The following is a 12,973-nucleotide window of genomic DNA, read 5'->3' as shown; positions in this document are numbered from 1 at the left end:
GCTACCTAAAGTTCCTCGAGTGCTTTTTAAGAATCTGACTTCCAGTGTTATGTTGGAAATTTGGGAAAAAACAGGAGCACAACCTCTTGTACCATAGATGTATCTAGAAAGTTGGGTAAAGTTTTGGCAATTGGCAATGGATTTCCCCAGTGTTCCTAAGAATTTGTTAAATTCTACTGAAGTTCAGACTTAAGAATATTTTCCCCTCTTTTTTTCTTTTCAACTTTTTTTTTTCTTGCTGGGGGGCATTTGTTTTATAACCAAAGTTGTGTATGCAACCCTGTTTTTAGAGCGTTTTTGAGTCACTTGTGGTGACACCTAATTCCAGACTCAACCTCAGTGCATAGAAATTGAAAAGCAACTGAGAGGATTCATGCTCTGTTAGGCTCTTAAAAGTAAAGAGTTTACTTTTTTACTTCCTCTTTTTTTTTCCTGTACAGTGTAATCAGCAATAAAACTCATCTCTTGAGGGATGAAAAATAAATAAATACACCAAGGTGTAAAATGCAAATGACACCTTTAGCACTTAGGTATGTTGCATTAACCCCCAAATGAAAAACTGTGCAGGCTTCCTAAAAGTATAAATTAGTTATAAGGGCCACATAGAATGCATGCAATTTTTTTCTTACTATTCCTGGATTTTGGTTAATTTTCTGAAATAGTCATAAAATGTAACTCATGGATTCAAATTGTTGCCCTATACAGACATAAAATTATCTTCAGCCAAGGTAGAAATGGTGCCATCAACCTGAGCATTTGGAAGATGCAGGAAGAAGGACTTGGCTGCTAATCTCCCAACGGTGGTTAAATGTCTACCAGCTAATCCCATATGATGAGACTTGCTATCCCCTGTGTGATCCCCCATTCCTGGGCATACCTGGATCTGGTGATCCTCTTGTTTCCGATGACCATGCTCAATAGCAGAGGGCCAGGACCAGATTCATCCTGTCTGTGCGTTTGGCTGCAGCCCCAACACCTAGCACTGTGTCAGGCACAGGGCAGATGCTAAATGTTCCTGGCCCTGGAAAGAAGAGAAGCAAATTAATACACTAGCCTACCAAGTCCAGCTCGGTAGGGTAAAACCTAGCATGGGGACGGAGAGGACAGAGGCTCTGTCCCAGAGCACAGCAGGCTGGGAGCATATTAACAAGCCTGGTCCGTTTGGTGGGACATGTGATATATTTGGTACCTTGCCTAAAAATTTCCCCAAGTAGCAGTTCAAGTAATGAAAACAAATGAGGTGATTTGATTTCCAAATCTTTATTGTGTTTTGAAGTGCAAACTTTAAATGAACAAATAGCTACATACATTAATATATTTTTCAATAACTACAAAAGAGCACATAGCCTTTCATACAAAATAAAAATTGTACCAGGTAACGAAATTTTTGGCATGATAATCCATTAAATTGAGTATCAAATATATTAATCAATATGGCCATAAAAGTGGTCACTTTTCATGTGTTTATGAATGTTAGGCTCGTGGGGGATTGAGGGATTTTTGTTTTTCTTCCACTTTTTAAAATTTTTCATCCATTTCTCCTATGTATATAAAAAGAAATTTATGTTGCTTTGGGCAAATAATTAACAAAATCAAGTGAGATATTTTAGCTATTTATATTTTAGATACTTCAAATTATTGTACGTCTCATGTCAGGTCAAATAATCTTGAAAATCCCAGAACCCCCAGGAGAAACAAAAAAGTGGAATGCCTTCAGTTAGAAGCAATGCAATCATCTCCTTTTTGCTGTTGTTTCTTAATTTGTAGCTTTTTAAATTAACTCTGAAACATCCTCACCAAGATGTTTCATTAACTCCTACACCTTGTTTTCTAAACTCCGGTGTTTTTAAATAGATCTTGGCAGAGTATATATTTTCATTTTAATCCTCAAAGTATCTGCAGCAATAGCAATACAAGCCCCCCTGTATAAAGGTCAACAAAAACCATAGATGTTTTGTTAGTATGACTCACCTTGCCGTGGATTTGCCCTCCTCAGTTACTCAGCTGAGTTATAAGGACACAAGAATAGAACACTATGCCCAGAATCGATATGACCTGCCTGATAGATGTTTTATAGCACCATTATTAGTTCTGCCCCTGCTAATAATAGTTATAAGTGGTTTTGTTTCCCCTTTTTATTTAAAAGTTTGACATGTATTTATAAATCATTATTTCTCACTTTTCCTATCCTCCTCCCTTCAATTCCCCATGTAATGAAATTATTAGGAGGTGGAGCATGGGGGTGATCTTAGAGAAAAAAAGGCATTTGCTCACTTTGCGATGAATCAGCCTTGGATCCCCACTGCGTGAGAAGTGCGCTGGCCATGCCATCAGAAGCAGCTGCGAGGGCATTGAAAATGAATCTTATCTCTGGGTGCACTTTTTGACTTAGAGGCAGTTCTTCTTTACTGTTTCATCATCACAGCTGTAATGGTTACAAACTCACAGGCAGTTTGCTTTATCGTGGGATGGCAACAGAGTTTCTCTAAGCACATGTCCAGGAGCATTTGTGAGAGCAATTATGGACAAGTCTCCGCAGCAACTCCCAAATGAATGAAATGAAAGGATCTCTCTTGTCCAGATAGCCACTATCTGATAACGGTCTCGTCTGCATGTTCATTCTCTTTCAAGATGATTGGCTCTGTTCAGGAGCTGAGAGTAACATTTATTCTGGGTGACAAGGTCATCAAGTTTTCTGCAGGGACTCTCGAGCATAGCATTTCTAAGTTCTTTAGAGGCCTCATTCAGCTAAGGTACGTATTGCACCTCTGTCACCCACACAGTGCCAGGCAGGTGATACAACACGAAGAATGGGACATGTGGAATTATTAGGTTTCTCTGCATGCTGAGCTTTAGCCACACTTCCCAATCTGAAGAGAATGCCTTAGCCTTTCTCTTCTTTGCTAGCAGGTCCTGCATTCAAAAATATTGTGTGTACCAGGGTAGGGAGAGTTTCTTAGTGTAATAAATTGCTGGCAGCTGTAGCCTGGCTCGTCCTATACAAATTGTGACAGATAGTGGCAGTTGGGGCTGTGGTACTGCCCAGGACCTCCTCCCTCCTGTCATCTCCCAGTTATCTGCAGAGTACTTCCACTGACACCTCAGTATGCATTAATTTAAGTAGTAGCTTTTTTCCTTTATTGCTCCATTTTTGTCCAGGAATTTTGAGGTGATAGACTAGCAAAGCTAAAGGAAAAAAAATGTGACCTGGAGTGTCCATGGGTAAGAATAGCACTTATTGTAAAGTGTCTGAGCCAGGTATGAGTCATTGCCTTTGTAAGAGGACCTCCTCTCTTAGCCCGAGGAGCTGAGCGACAATGGCTTGTGAGAAGCCAACGCAGGAGGAAGGGGAGCGGGGGCCAGGAAGCAGCTGCCAGGTGAGATCAGTTCTGTTTGCAAGACAGGAATCCCAAGTACCCTGAATAATATTTCCCAGGAGGCTCCGTGTAGATAATGTGTAAGGACAGTGAGTGGGTTTCTTAAACTATCTGCTGGAGCAGTTGCCAAAATGAAATAAGATTAATCCTTTTGGATGACTTGAAAAATTGTGATTTTCCCTGGGGAAGGGGAAAGTGGCAGAGGGAACAGAGAGAGAGAGAGAGAAAGAGATCCATTTTTTTTTTTTTTTTTTTGCTCAGAAGGCACCCAGAAAAGTTGAGATAGAGTATCTGCCTTGGACCTACTCTTTGACATCTTACACATCTAATTTTAGGTGTAGCATACTTGTCACTATAGAAGCCCTAAAAATAGTTATTAACCATTGCAAGGGCCATAATTTCTGGCTTGAAAGTGTACTTTCACGTTCTCTATATTTCTTATATTCATTTACTCAAGAAATATTTACTGAATGCAGCTATGCACAGTGCTGGGCACCATTAAGGACATAAAGAAAGTTAGATCTGGCTCCTACCCTGGATACCATCTTCTTGGATTATATGATCCTTTATCAACTCTACCAATAATAATTTAAAAAGTATGCTCACATTTTTGTCTCCATGTCATATTTCCACTGTAGCCTGAAGGATAATGAGGGCTCTGTATCATTTACTTTTTGTGGCAACAGATTTCTTCTTTAGAATAAACTGTACGTGTCTAAAGATAGTATAATGGAACATGCTGAAAGAATCCTTCAAAATATTTTTTTAAGTAAAATCAAATTTGCCTGTATTCTTGTAGAAGAAAAGGAATCTGGGTTCAGCCAAATAGTATAGGTGAAAATATGAATAGGACAACAGGAAGGATCTCAGGATTCAGTGGCTCCACCTTGGACTCTGGTTATAGAAGCTTACTAAAGGTGTCTATTTCTAGAAATCCATTCCATAGAAATGTGAAATGGAGACCAAGACTCATATGAGAGAAAAAGAGTGAAATTCATTATACCTTTACTTTTAATGTTAAACTAATATGGGGATGGTTGACAGAAAAATAACTTTCAAAGGTTGAAATATGTAGTTAATAAAAGGAGTGTTTATTGAGAACTTTTCATAACAGGATATTATGGTAAAATGTTAAGTAAAAACAATAGGAGAATAGATGATAGATATAGATTTTTTTCATAATTTCATTTTTGATCAAAAGACCAAACTGATAGGAGTGGTTATCTCTAAGTGGTAGGTTATTAGTTAGCTATTGCTACAGAACAACCACCCACAAACACCACAGTGGTAAACATTGATAAGCATTTATTTCTTGCCCAAATGTCTGAGTTTTGACTAGACTCTGGCTAAATTTGGCTGGACTCCAGATCACAGAGTGGGGCCATGCATATTCTAAGCATCTGCCATTCACTTGGAACCAACGGCTACCCAAGGAGGATTCTTTTTATGGTGATAGCAAAAGTTCAAGAAAGCAGGACAAACTGTGCAAGTCTGTTTCAAGAATCTGCTTAAGTCACATTCACTGACATTCCAGGAATCAAAACAGATTACATGGCCACACCCAGAGTCAAATGGATCTGGCCCACAGTCTACTCCACCCACATGATAAGGCCATGATAAGGGTGTGGATGTGTACAGCTGCTAGAGGGCAGTGATGAATTGGAACCAATGGCTTATCTACTGCAGTGGGATTAACATATCCCTTAATTTTCTTCTTATGCTCCTATATATGCAAATATTTTATTCTGTATAAATTTAGATAAAAAATAAAGTATTAGAGGCCTACAGATTAGTGGAATAGAACTGAGAGTCCAGAAATAAGCTCTCACATTTACAATTGCTGGATTCTTGACAAGAATGCCAAGACAATTCAGTGGAGAAAGAAACAGTCTTTTTAACAAATAGCATGTGAATATACAAGAGAATGGTGTTCAACTCCTACCTCATACCATGTCCAAAAATTAAGTCCAAGGAAGTGATATACTTAAAAGTGAGAACTAAAAACTATAAAACTCTTTAGAAGAAAATATAGACATAAATCTTAGTGACCTCACATTAGGCAGTGGTTCCTTAAACATGCTCCCAAAACAAAGAAAATGTAGATACGTTGGACTTCAGTAGAATTAAGAGCTTTTGTGCTGCAAAGAAAGAAAGTGAAGACAACCCACTGAATGGAGGAAAATATTTACAAATTACGTATCTGGCACAGGACTTGCAACCAGGAAAAAATGAGGAAATCTTAGAACTCACCAATTAAAAGACAAATACCCTGAGGAAAAACGGACTCACGATTTGAATGGACATGTCTCCAAAGTAGATGCACCAATAGCCAGGGTATACATGAAAAGGTACTCAACATCATCCATTGGAAAAATGCAAATCAAAACCACAAGGAGATACCTCTTCCCATCCACTAGGATGGTTAAAACAGAAAGACAACTAACAGTGTTGTTGAGAATGTGGAGAAATTAGAACTCTCATAGACTGTTGCTGGGAATGTAAAATGGTACAGATGCTTTGGAAGACAGTCTGGCAGTTTCTTAGAAAGTTAAATATAGAATTACTATATGACTCAGCAATTGCATTCCTAGGCAAATACCCAAAAGAATTGAAGACCTATATCTACATAAAAATTTGTATGTGAATGTTCATAGCAGCATTATTAGTAACAGCCAAAAAATGGAAATAACACAAATGTCTATCAACCAATGATAAAGAATATGTGGTATATCCATGCAATGGAGGGGCACCTGGGCAGCTCAGTCGTTAAGCAATGGACTCTGGGTTTCAGCCCAGGTCATGATCTCAGGGTTGTGAGGTCAAGATCCATGCTTAGCTGAGAGTCTGCTGGAGATTCTCTCTCTCCCACCCTCTCCCTGGCTCTCTCTCTCTCTTTCTCTCTCAAAAATAAAAATAAAATTAATAAATATCCATTCAATGGAATGTTATTAAGTGGTAAAAAAGAAATGAACTACTGATACATGCTAGACATGAATGATCCTTGAAAACTGGAAGCTAAGTGAAAGAAGTCGGTTCACAGGAGACCACATATTTTATGATTCTACTTATATGAAATGTCTAGGATAAGCAAATTCATAGGGATAGAAAGTATATTAGTGATTACTTAGGGTTGGGAAGGGGGAGTGTGGGCAAAGTGAGAAGTGACTGCCAATGGTGGTGGGGTTTCTTAGGGGGTAATTAAAATGTCTGGATTGTGGTGATGGTTGCCACCTCAGTGACTTAGCTTAAAACCACTTGATATAGGAGAAGTTTATGATAATACATCTCAATAAAACTGTTAATTAAAAAAAAAGATGTCTTAACAGGATTTAAATAGAATCCTAGGTAGTTATTAGAACAATTCCAGCATAAAATCAATGTGTAGGTTTACCATGCATAGCTAAAATTAAAAGCATATCTTTATTCAATAAAGAATCTCAGTAGCTTAGGAATCTTGTGTTGTTAGTAATCATTTTTTTTTACTATTTCTTTTATTATTTTTTCACTTGTATTGAGATATAACTGACATATAATGTGATATAAGTTGATGTATAACATAATGGTTTGTTGTAAGTACATATTACAAAATAATTTTGCAAGGTCCAATTCTTTGCTTGCAAAGCCAGATACAAAAAATCAACCAGAATATGGAAACAAATGAACTATGCAATTAAGCTTACTTTATTCATATAAATTAGTGTTCTATTTCAATCAGGAAATAACTTACCTCATGCCTGGGGCTGTCAATTGCTACATACACATTATCATATCACAGGCCTATAAACCTATTTTGCAGATGAATAAACTGAAACTCAGAGAATTCACCCTAGCTTGGTTGTGATGCTCTCCACAGTCACGTTGCTGACCATGGCAACACTTTAGCTGTGTAATCGTCATAATTATTTTAAGAGAAACAGTGTAACAAAGTACATAACAAGGAATAAATCTCCTATGTGGGGGGGGGGGGGGTAAGGAAGGGGGGGCGGGGAAGAGATTCCTCTTGAGAAACTTCCAATTATTTCAGGTTAAGTCTGAACATCATTTCCTGTGGGAAGACCTCTCTGACTCTACTCTTTCTCCCGAGGGGGGTGTTCATTCTACAGCGGAGGTTGTTTTTATACCATACTGAATATTATGTTTATATCTCTGTCTCCACCATTAGATGCAAGGGCAGGTTCTAATTTGGTCTTAATTTGATCCAGCTTGGTTTTGTCAGAATCCGTCAGAGTATCCAGTTTTAAGGAAAGAAGAGGGAGTTTGTGTTGTTACAATGGGGAATTCCATATGATTCCCTATTTGAAAGCAGGAAAGCAACCGAGAACATCACAAGGAAGCTGGTTTAGACACTTGGTTCTGATCTGAGGCTGCTGATAAGTCAGAATTTTGAAGGTGGTTATTCTCAGTTTTTACCCTTGGGCCTCTGTTCTTTTAACTATTATTGAAGTCCCATCTTTTAAAATTAATGACCCAGTATGAAATTTCAGAACAGCTAAAATTGATTTGTCTATTTACTTACCTCCTTTAAATGTAAAATAAAATTGCATTTGTGTGTAAAATCCCCTAGCACCAATGAAAATTGCGATTCTACATTTTCTGAGAAATCTCTTTATTTGTCCTCTGGGAGATCTTAAACTTTAGTTGGCTTCTATTAAACTTTTATGAGAACAAAATGAGTGAATGACTTTTCCTTTAAAGAGGTACTTTTTGTTGTTTCGAAGAAAGAACACATTCTTGAAACAGAACATGTCTTTTAAACAAATGACTCAGTGTTCCTTATGCCCCCCCCCCCCCAAAAAAAAAGAGGGTGAGGGTAGGGGAGGAGTTTGAGGTTTAACCAGCCTCACTCCCAAATTGCAGAATATTAGAATTAGGTCAAAATTATGTTTTTATATGGCTTGTCTTAATATTGCTTCAAAATCTTCCTCAAGGAGCCTAAACTGTTATTATAAACTCTTATCTTTATGCGAAGCATTATTTTCCCTTCTCTGTCATATTTCAAAATGCAGATGCTCTTTCGAGCAGTGATGTATTAAGGACACTGATGCCATAGGAGCTGGGTGCTGGCAGGTGGGATGGGGAGCTCTGATCTGAGGGTTATCATCTGCTATTTAATGGTTTTTATCTCTGTTCAGCCACCTGTTTTTCCCTGAAATCAAATCCTCTGCCTAAAACCAGAAACAGGAACAAATGCAGAAAATATTCAGCATTAAGGTTGATATAGTTAATGTACTAAGTTGACCGACCAGCTGTTTTGTCACATGATGATCCTTAGTGTTCTCATGTCTTCCCATCCCTTGAACACGAAAGGACACACTTGAAGGTTGCAGTAGGCTGAATAATGGCCCCCCAAAGATGTCCGTCTCCTAATTCCCAGAGCTTGCATACGAATCACCTTCCATTGGAGATGTGATTAAGGTGAGGATCTTTCAATGGTTACCTGGATTATCCAGCATGCTCAATGTAATCACAAATATCCATATAAGGAGGTAGTGGGGAGGTCAGAGAAGAAAGAGGTTTTGTTGTTGGCTTTGAAGATGGAGAGAAGGAAACTCTGGAAACTGGAAAGGACCCAAAACAAAACAAACAGATTCTTCCCAAAAAAAAAAAAAAAAAACAAAAAAAAACAAAAACAAACAGATTCTTCCCAAGTGCCTCCAGAAGGAATGCAGCCCTGTGGACTCATTTTAGATTTATGACCTCCAGAGCTGGGAGACCGTAAGTTTTTGTACCAGGCCCTTCCAACCTGTTTTCTATGCTGCTGCAACCAGACTAGTCACATGAAAATTACAGTAGATTTTTGACCAACTTAAAAAACTTTTAAAGTCTTCCTATTACCACTAAAATGAAGTTCAAATATCCCTATGTGAAGTGCCCAGCCCTGCATGATCTGGTCCTGGCTGCTTCAGCTTCATCAGAGTACACTAGGGATTCCAAGTCAGAATGGCTGAGTTGAATTCTATTTGTGCTCCTCACTTCCTCTGTGACCTTAGACAGATTCACCTCTCTGTGCCTATGTTTTCTCGTTGGAAAATACCGCATTGCATGTTGCTGATGATCAATAAGAATACAACACTTGGCACGGTTCTAAACATAGTATAAATTACTATGCAACCTTATCATTACAGATGAGCATTCACGCATGTCATTGGCACATAGTAGACACTAAACAAACATTGGATGGATGGATGGATGGATGAATGGAAACAGCAGTGCATTCACAACCATTTCACATACTCTGTTACTTCTCTCTGATGCAGTTTTAAAAGAACACAGTGAAAACGTAGGTGAACAGAGACAACTGAACATTTGAGAGCCACATTTTGGCTACTGGACGTATAAACAGGAATAAAAAATCTGATTCACTATGAAGATAGCTGAAAGCCATCCACTCCTGAGGGAATCTTTAACCAGCACTGAAATGTATACCAACCAACATTAATGGGCTTTTCAAACCAGCACTGATAACCAAGAACTGAGGTTTGAACAATAATTCTTAATGGTTTTTATTTCATTTTCTTTTTAATAATATGTTGCCTTCTAACTACAGAGGAATACTCATGGCTGTGGTGTTTCTATAGCATAATGGAAACTTGCCCTACCCTAACAGTCTCCTCTGTTTGTATTTACTTGGGGATAGATAATACACAGTAAGAATATTTCTTTTAGGAGTTCCAAGTGATAAATGTCAGTTCCTTTGCTGGTAAAATTGTATTTCCCTCAGGATGGGTCTATACTAAGAGATAATAGTAAACTTCTTGTGTGCAGCAGCCAGGATTTTTGGATTGCTTTGGTTGTCCTCACCATTGTTCTAGGGTGGGAGGTTGAGGGGCATTCTGTTTGCTAGTTCTTTTCCACTTTAGTTTAATGGCCTCAAAGTTCTTTATTCTACCTTCATATTGAAGGACTTTTGTAGTTGAATTTATTTGATTCAAAGCATTTCTTGAGAGCCTTTTAAAATACATATTTTTAACTTTCATGTTCTAATTTTTGGCTAATATATGGAAGGAAAATAGTTTTGTCAGGTTTTTTTCAGGTATAATTTACATACAGGAAAGTTTATTCTTTTTAGTATATTGATCGTGTGTTTTTACTGACAACACAGGCATGCACTCAACCACCACCAAGATATAGTAGAACCATTCCATCACCCTCCAAAGTTCACTTATGCCACTTTGTAGTGAGCCTCCATCTGCAGTCCTTGCAGCAACTGGGCTACTTTCTGTCTCTATAATTTTGTCTTTTCCAGAATGTCCTATAAAGAGAATCATTATGTAGCCTCCTGAGTCTGGCTTTCTTTATTTTAGATTTAGATATATATATATCAGGAGTTAACTCTTTTATATTGGTAAGTGATATTTCTTTGTAGGGATGTACCACAGTTTACTTATCCATTTATCTGTTGGTGGAAATTTGGCTTATTTCCAAGTTTGGATGATTATCAGTAAGGCTACTAGAGCCATTTATATATACATATATAAATGTATATATATATATTTAAAGTAGTATTATATATATATATTTAAAGTAGGCTCCATGTCCAGCATGCAGCCCAACATGGGACTTGAACTCACAACCCTGAGATCAAGACTTGAGATCAAGAGTCAGATCTTAACTGACCAAGCCCCCCAGGTGCCCCCACACATTTTTAAATGTGAGCATAGGTTTTCGTTTTTCTCAGGTAAATCTCAAGGAGTAGGATTGATGGGTCATATATGAAGAGGAGACACAACTTTATCAGAAACTGCCAAACTTTTCTGGAGTGGTTGTAGCAGTTTGTAGTCTTACCAACAGTGTATGAGTTCCAATTGATCCACATTGTCAGCAGCACTTGATACTACCAGGCTTTGATTGAAGCATTCTAATTAGTATGTGACGGCATCTCGCTGTGGTTTCAATTTGTATTTCTCTAGTAACTGATGATGTGAGTGTCTTGACATGATTGGTTGCTAACCATATAACTTCTTCTGTTACATTTATTACAAATATGATAAGTTATTATATTCTAACCTATATGTCTCTATACCTTTAAGCTATTATTAAAATTAAAACTAGTATCTGCTGCCACTGAATAAAAATACATTTATTTTAAAGTTATTGTGTGGCAGAGGAGTGGGCTTCAGGGTGCCTGACTGGGTCCCAGGACCCTGGGATCATGACCTAAGCCAAAGGCAGGCAAATAGTGGGCTTTACTCCTACTTCTCTGCCACCTTGAATCCTAAGACCTTGCTAGATCCACTTACTCTAGTAGTTTTGTGGATTCCTATGCAAACTATTGTGTCACCTCAAAAGACTGTTATGTCTTTCCTGATTATTACATCTTTTATTTCTTTTTCTCATGTTAATGGCTATGAACTACAGTAAAATATTGAAAATAAGTCATGAGACTGGGCATCTTTGTTTCTGATATTAGAGGAAAAGTAGCCAATATTTTATCATTAAGTATGATAGTAGCTGTACATTTTTCATAGATGCCCTTTACTAGATTAAGGAAGTCTCCTAGTCTTAATTTTCTGAGAGTTCTTGTCATTAATACATGTGGAATTTAAGTGCTTTTTCTGCATCTATTGGGATTATCATCACAAAAGTTTTTTTCGTTTTTTAATATGGTGGATAACAGTAATTGCTTTTCAAATGTAAATCTATATAGCATTCCTAGAATAAACCAAACTTGATCAAAATCTAATTTACTGGATTTGGTTTCAATGATGTTTCATTAAACATATGTGTTTCTAGGTTCATGTGGATAATGTATAAATTCTTTTTTGGTAGTATCTATTTCAGGTTTGTTATCAGTGTCATGCTGGTCCCAAATAAGAGGGTAAATGTTTCTATTTTCTGAACAAAAATTGTGCAAGATTGGTGTTATTTCTTCCTTAAGCGGTTGATAAATTCGACCACTAAAACCATCTGGGCCTGGAATTATCTTTGTGGAAAGTTTGTTGAACAAACTCCCATTTCTTTATTAGTAAAGTTTCATCCTGTTTTAGTTTTGATGTATATTTCAAAGAATTTGTCCATCTCATCCTCGGTGTCAAATTCGTTGGCATAAAATTGCCCATAACGTTGTCTTTTATCGTGTTAATGTCTATATGTCTATAGTGCTATGCTCTTTCGCAGTGAAGTCTGTATTTTTTTCTTGCAGCCTCGTAAGGATATACGGATGTATTCCTTGCCATGTGGAAGAGCATAAATCAGTGCTTTGCCTCTGGCAACTAGGAAACCTAGTCCTGTGCTTCTCAAAATGGGATACCTAACACCCCTGAAGATAGGAGGTCTGATCATTGGAAACCACAGAAATTCTACGGCACATACATTTTTCTAGGACAATTTTAGGGACATCAAAGTGTTATTAAAAAGACTACCTTTACGAAACCATGATGCAGATTTTATTTATTTTTTAAAGATTTTATTTTAGAGGCCGTGAGAGAGTGTACACGGGGGAGGGGGGGCCACAGAGGGACCAGCAGACTCCTCGCTGAGCAGGGAGCCCCATGGGGGCCCATCCCAGGCCCGGGAGCACCACCTAAGCCAAAGGCAGGCAAACAGCGGATTAAGCCACCCAGGCACCCAGATTTTTTTTTTTAAAGATTTTATTT

The 12,973-nt window shown here is 37.8% G+C and overlaps 1 protein-coding gene across 1 annotated transcript in view; it reads right to left on the bottom strand.

Annotated features, from left to right (window-relative positions):
- The window catches only part of IL5RA (interleukin 5 receptor subunit alpha), a 40,532-nt gene extending 38,100 nt beyond the window's left edge, over window positions 1–2,432 (bottom strand). The window contains exons 1-2 of the mRNA XM_072722445.1: window positions 2,275–2,432; window positions 878–1,021 (exon numbers count right to left, since the gene is read on the bottom strand). The gene's annotated coding sequence lies outside the window, so the exon portion shown is untranslated. The remainder of the gene's footprint in view (window positions 1–877; window positions 1,022–2,274) is intronic.
- Window positions 2,433–12,973: the final 10,541 nt, after the last annotated feature.

This window comes from Vulpes vulpes, chromosome 9 (genome assembly GCF_048418805.1).
Source record: "Vulpes vulpes isolate BD-2025 chromosome 9, VulVul3, whole genome shotgun sequence".
NCBI classification, from domain to species: domain Eukaryota; kingdom Metazoa; phylum Chordata; class Mammalia; order Carnivora; family Canidae; genus Vulpes; species Vulpes vulpes.
Note: the sequence above shows the minus strand (reverse complement) of the source record. Positions and strands in the feature narration are given on the sequence as shown.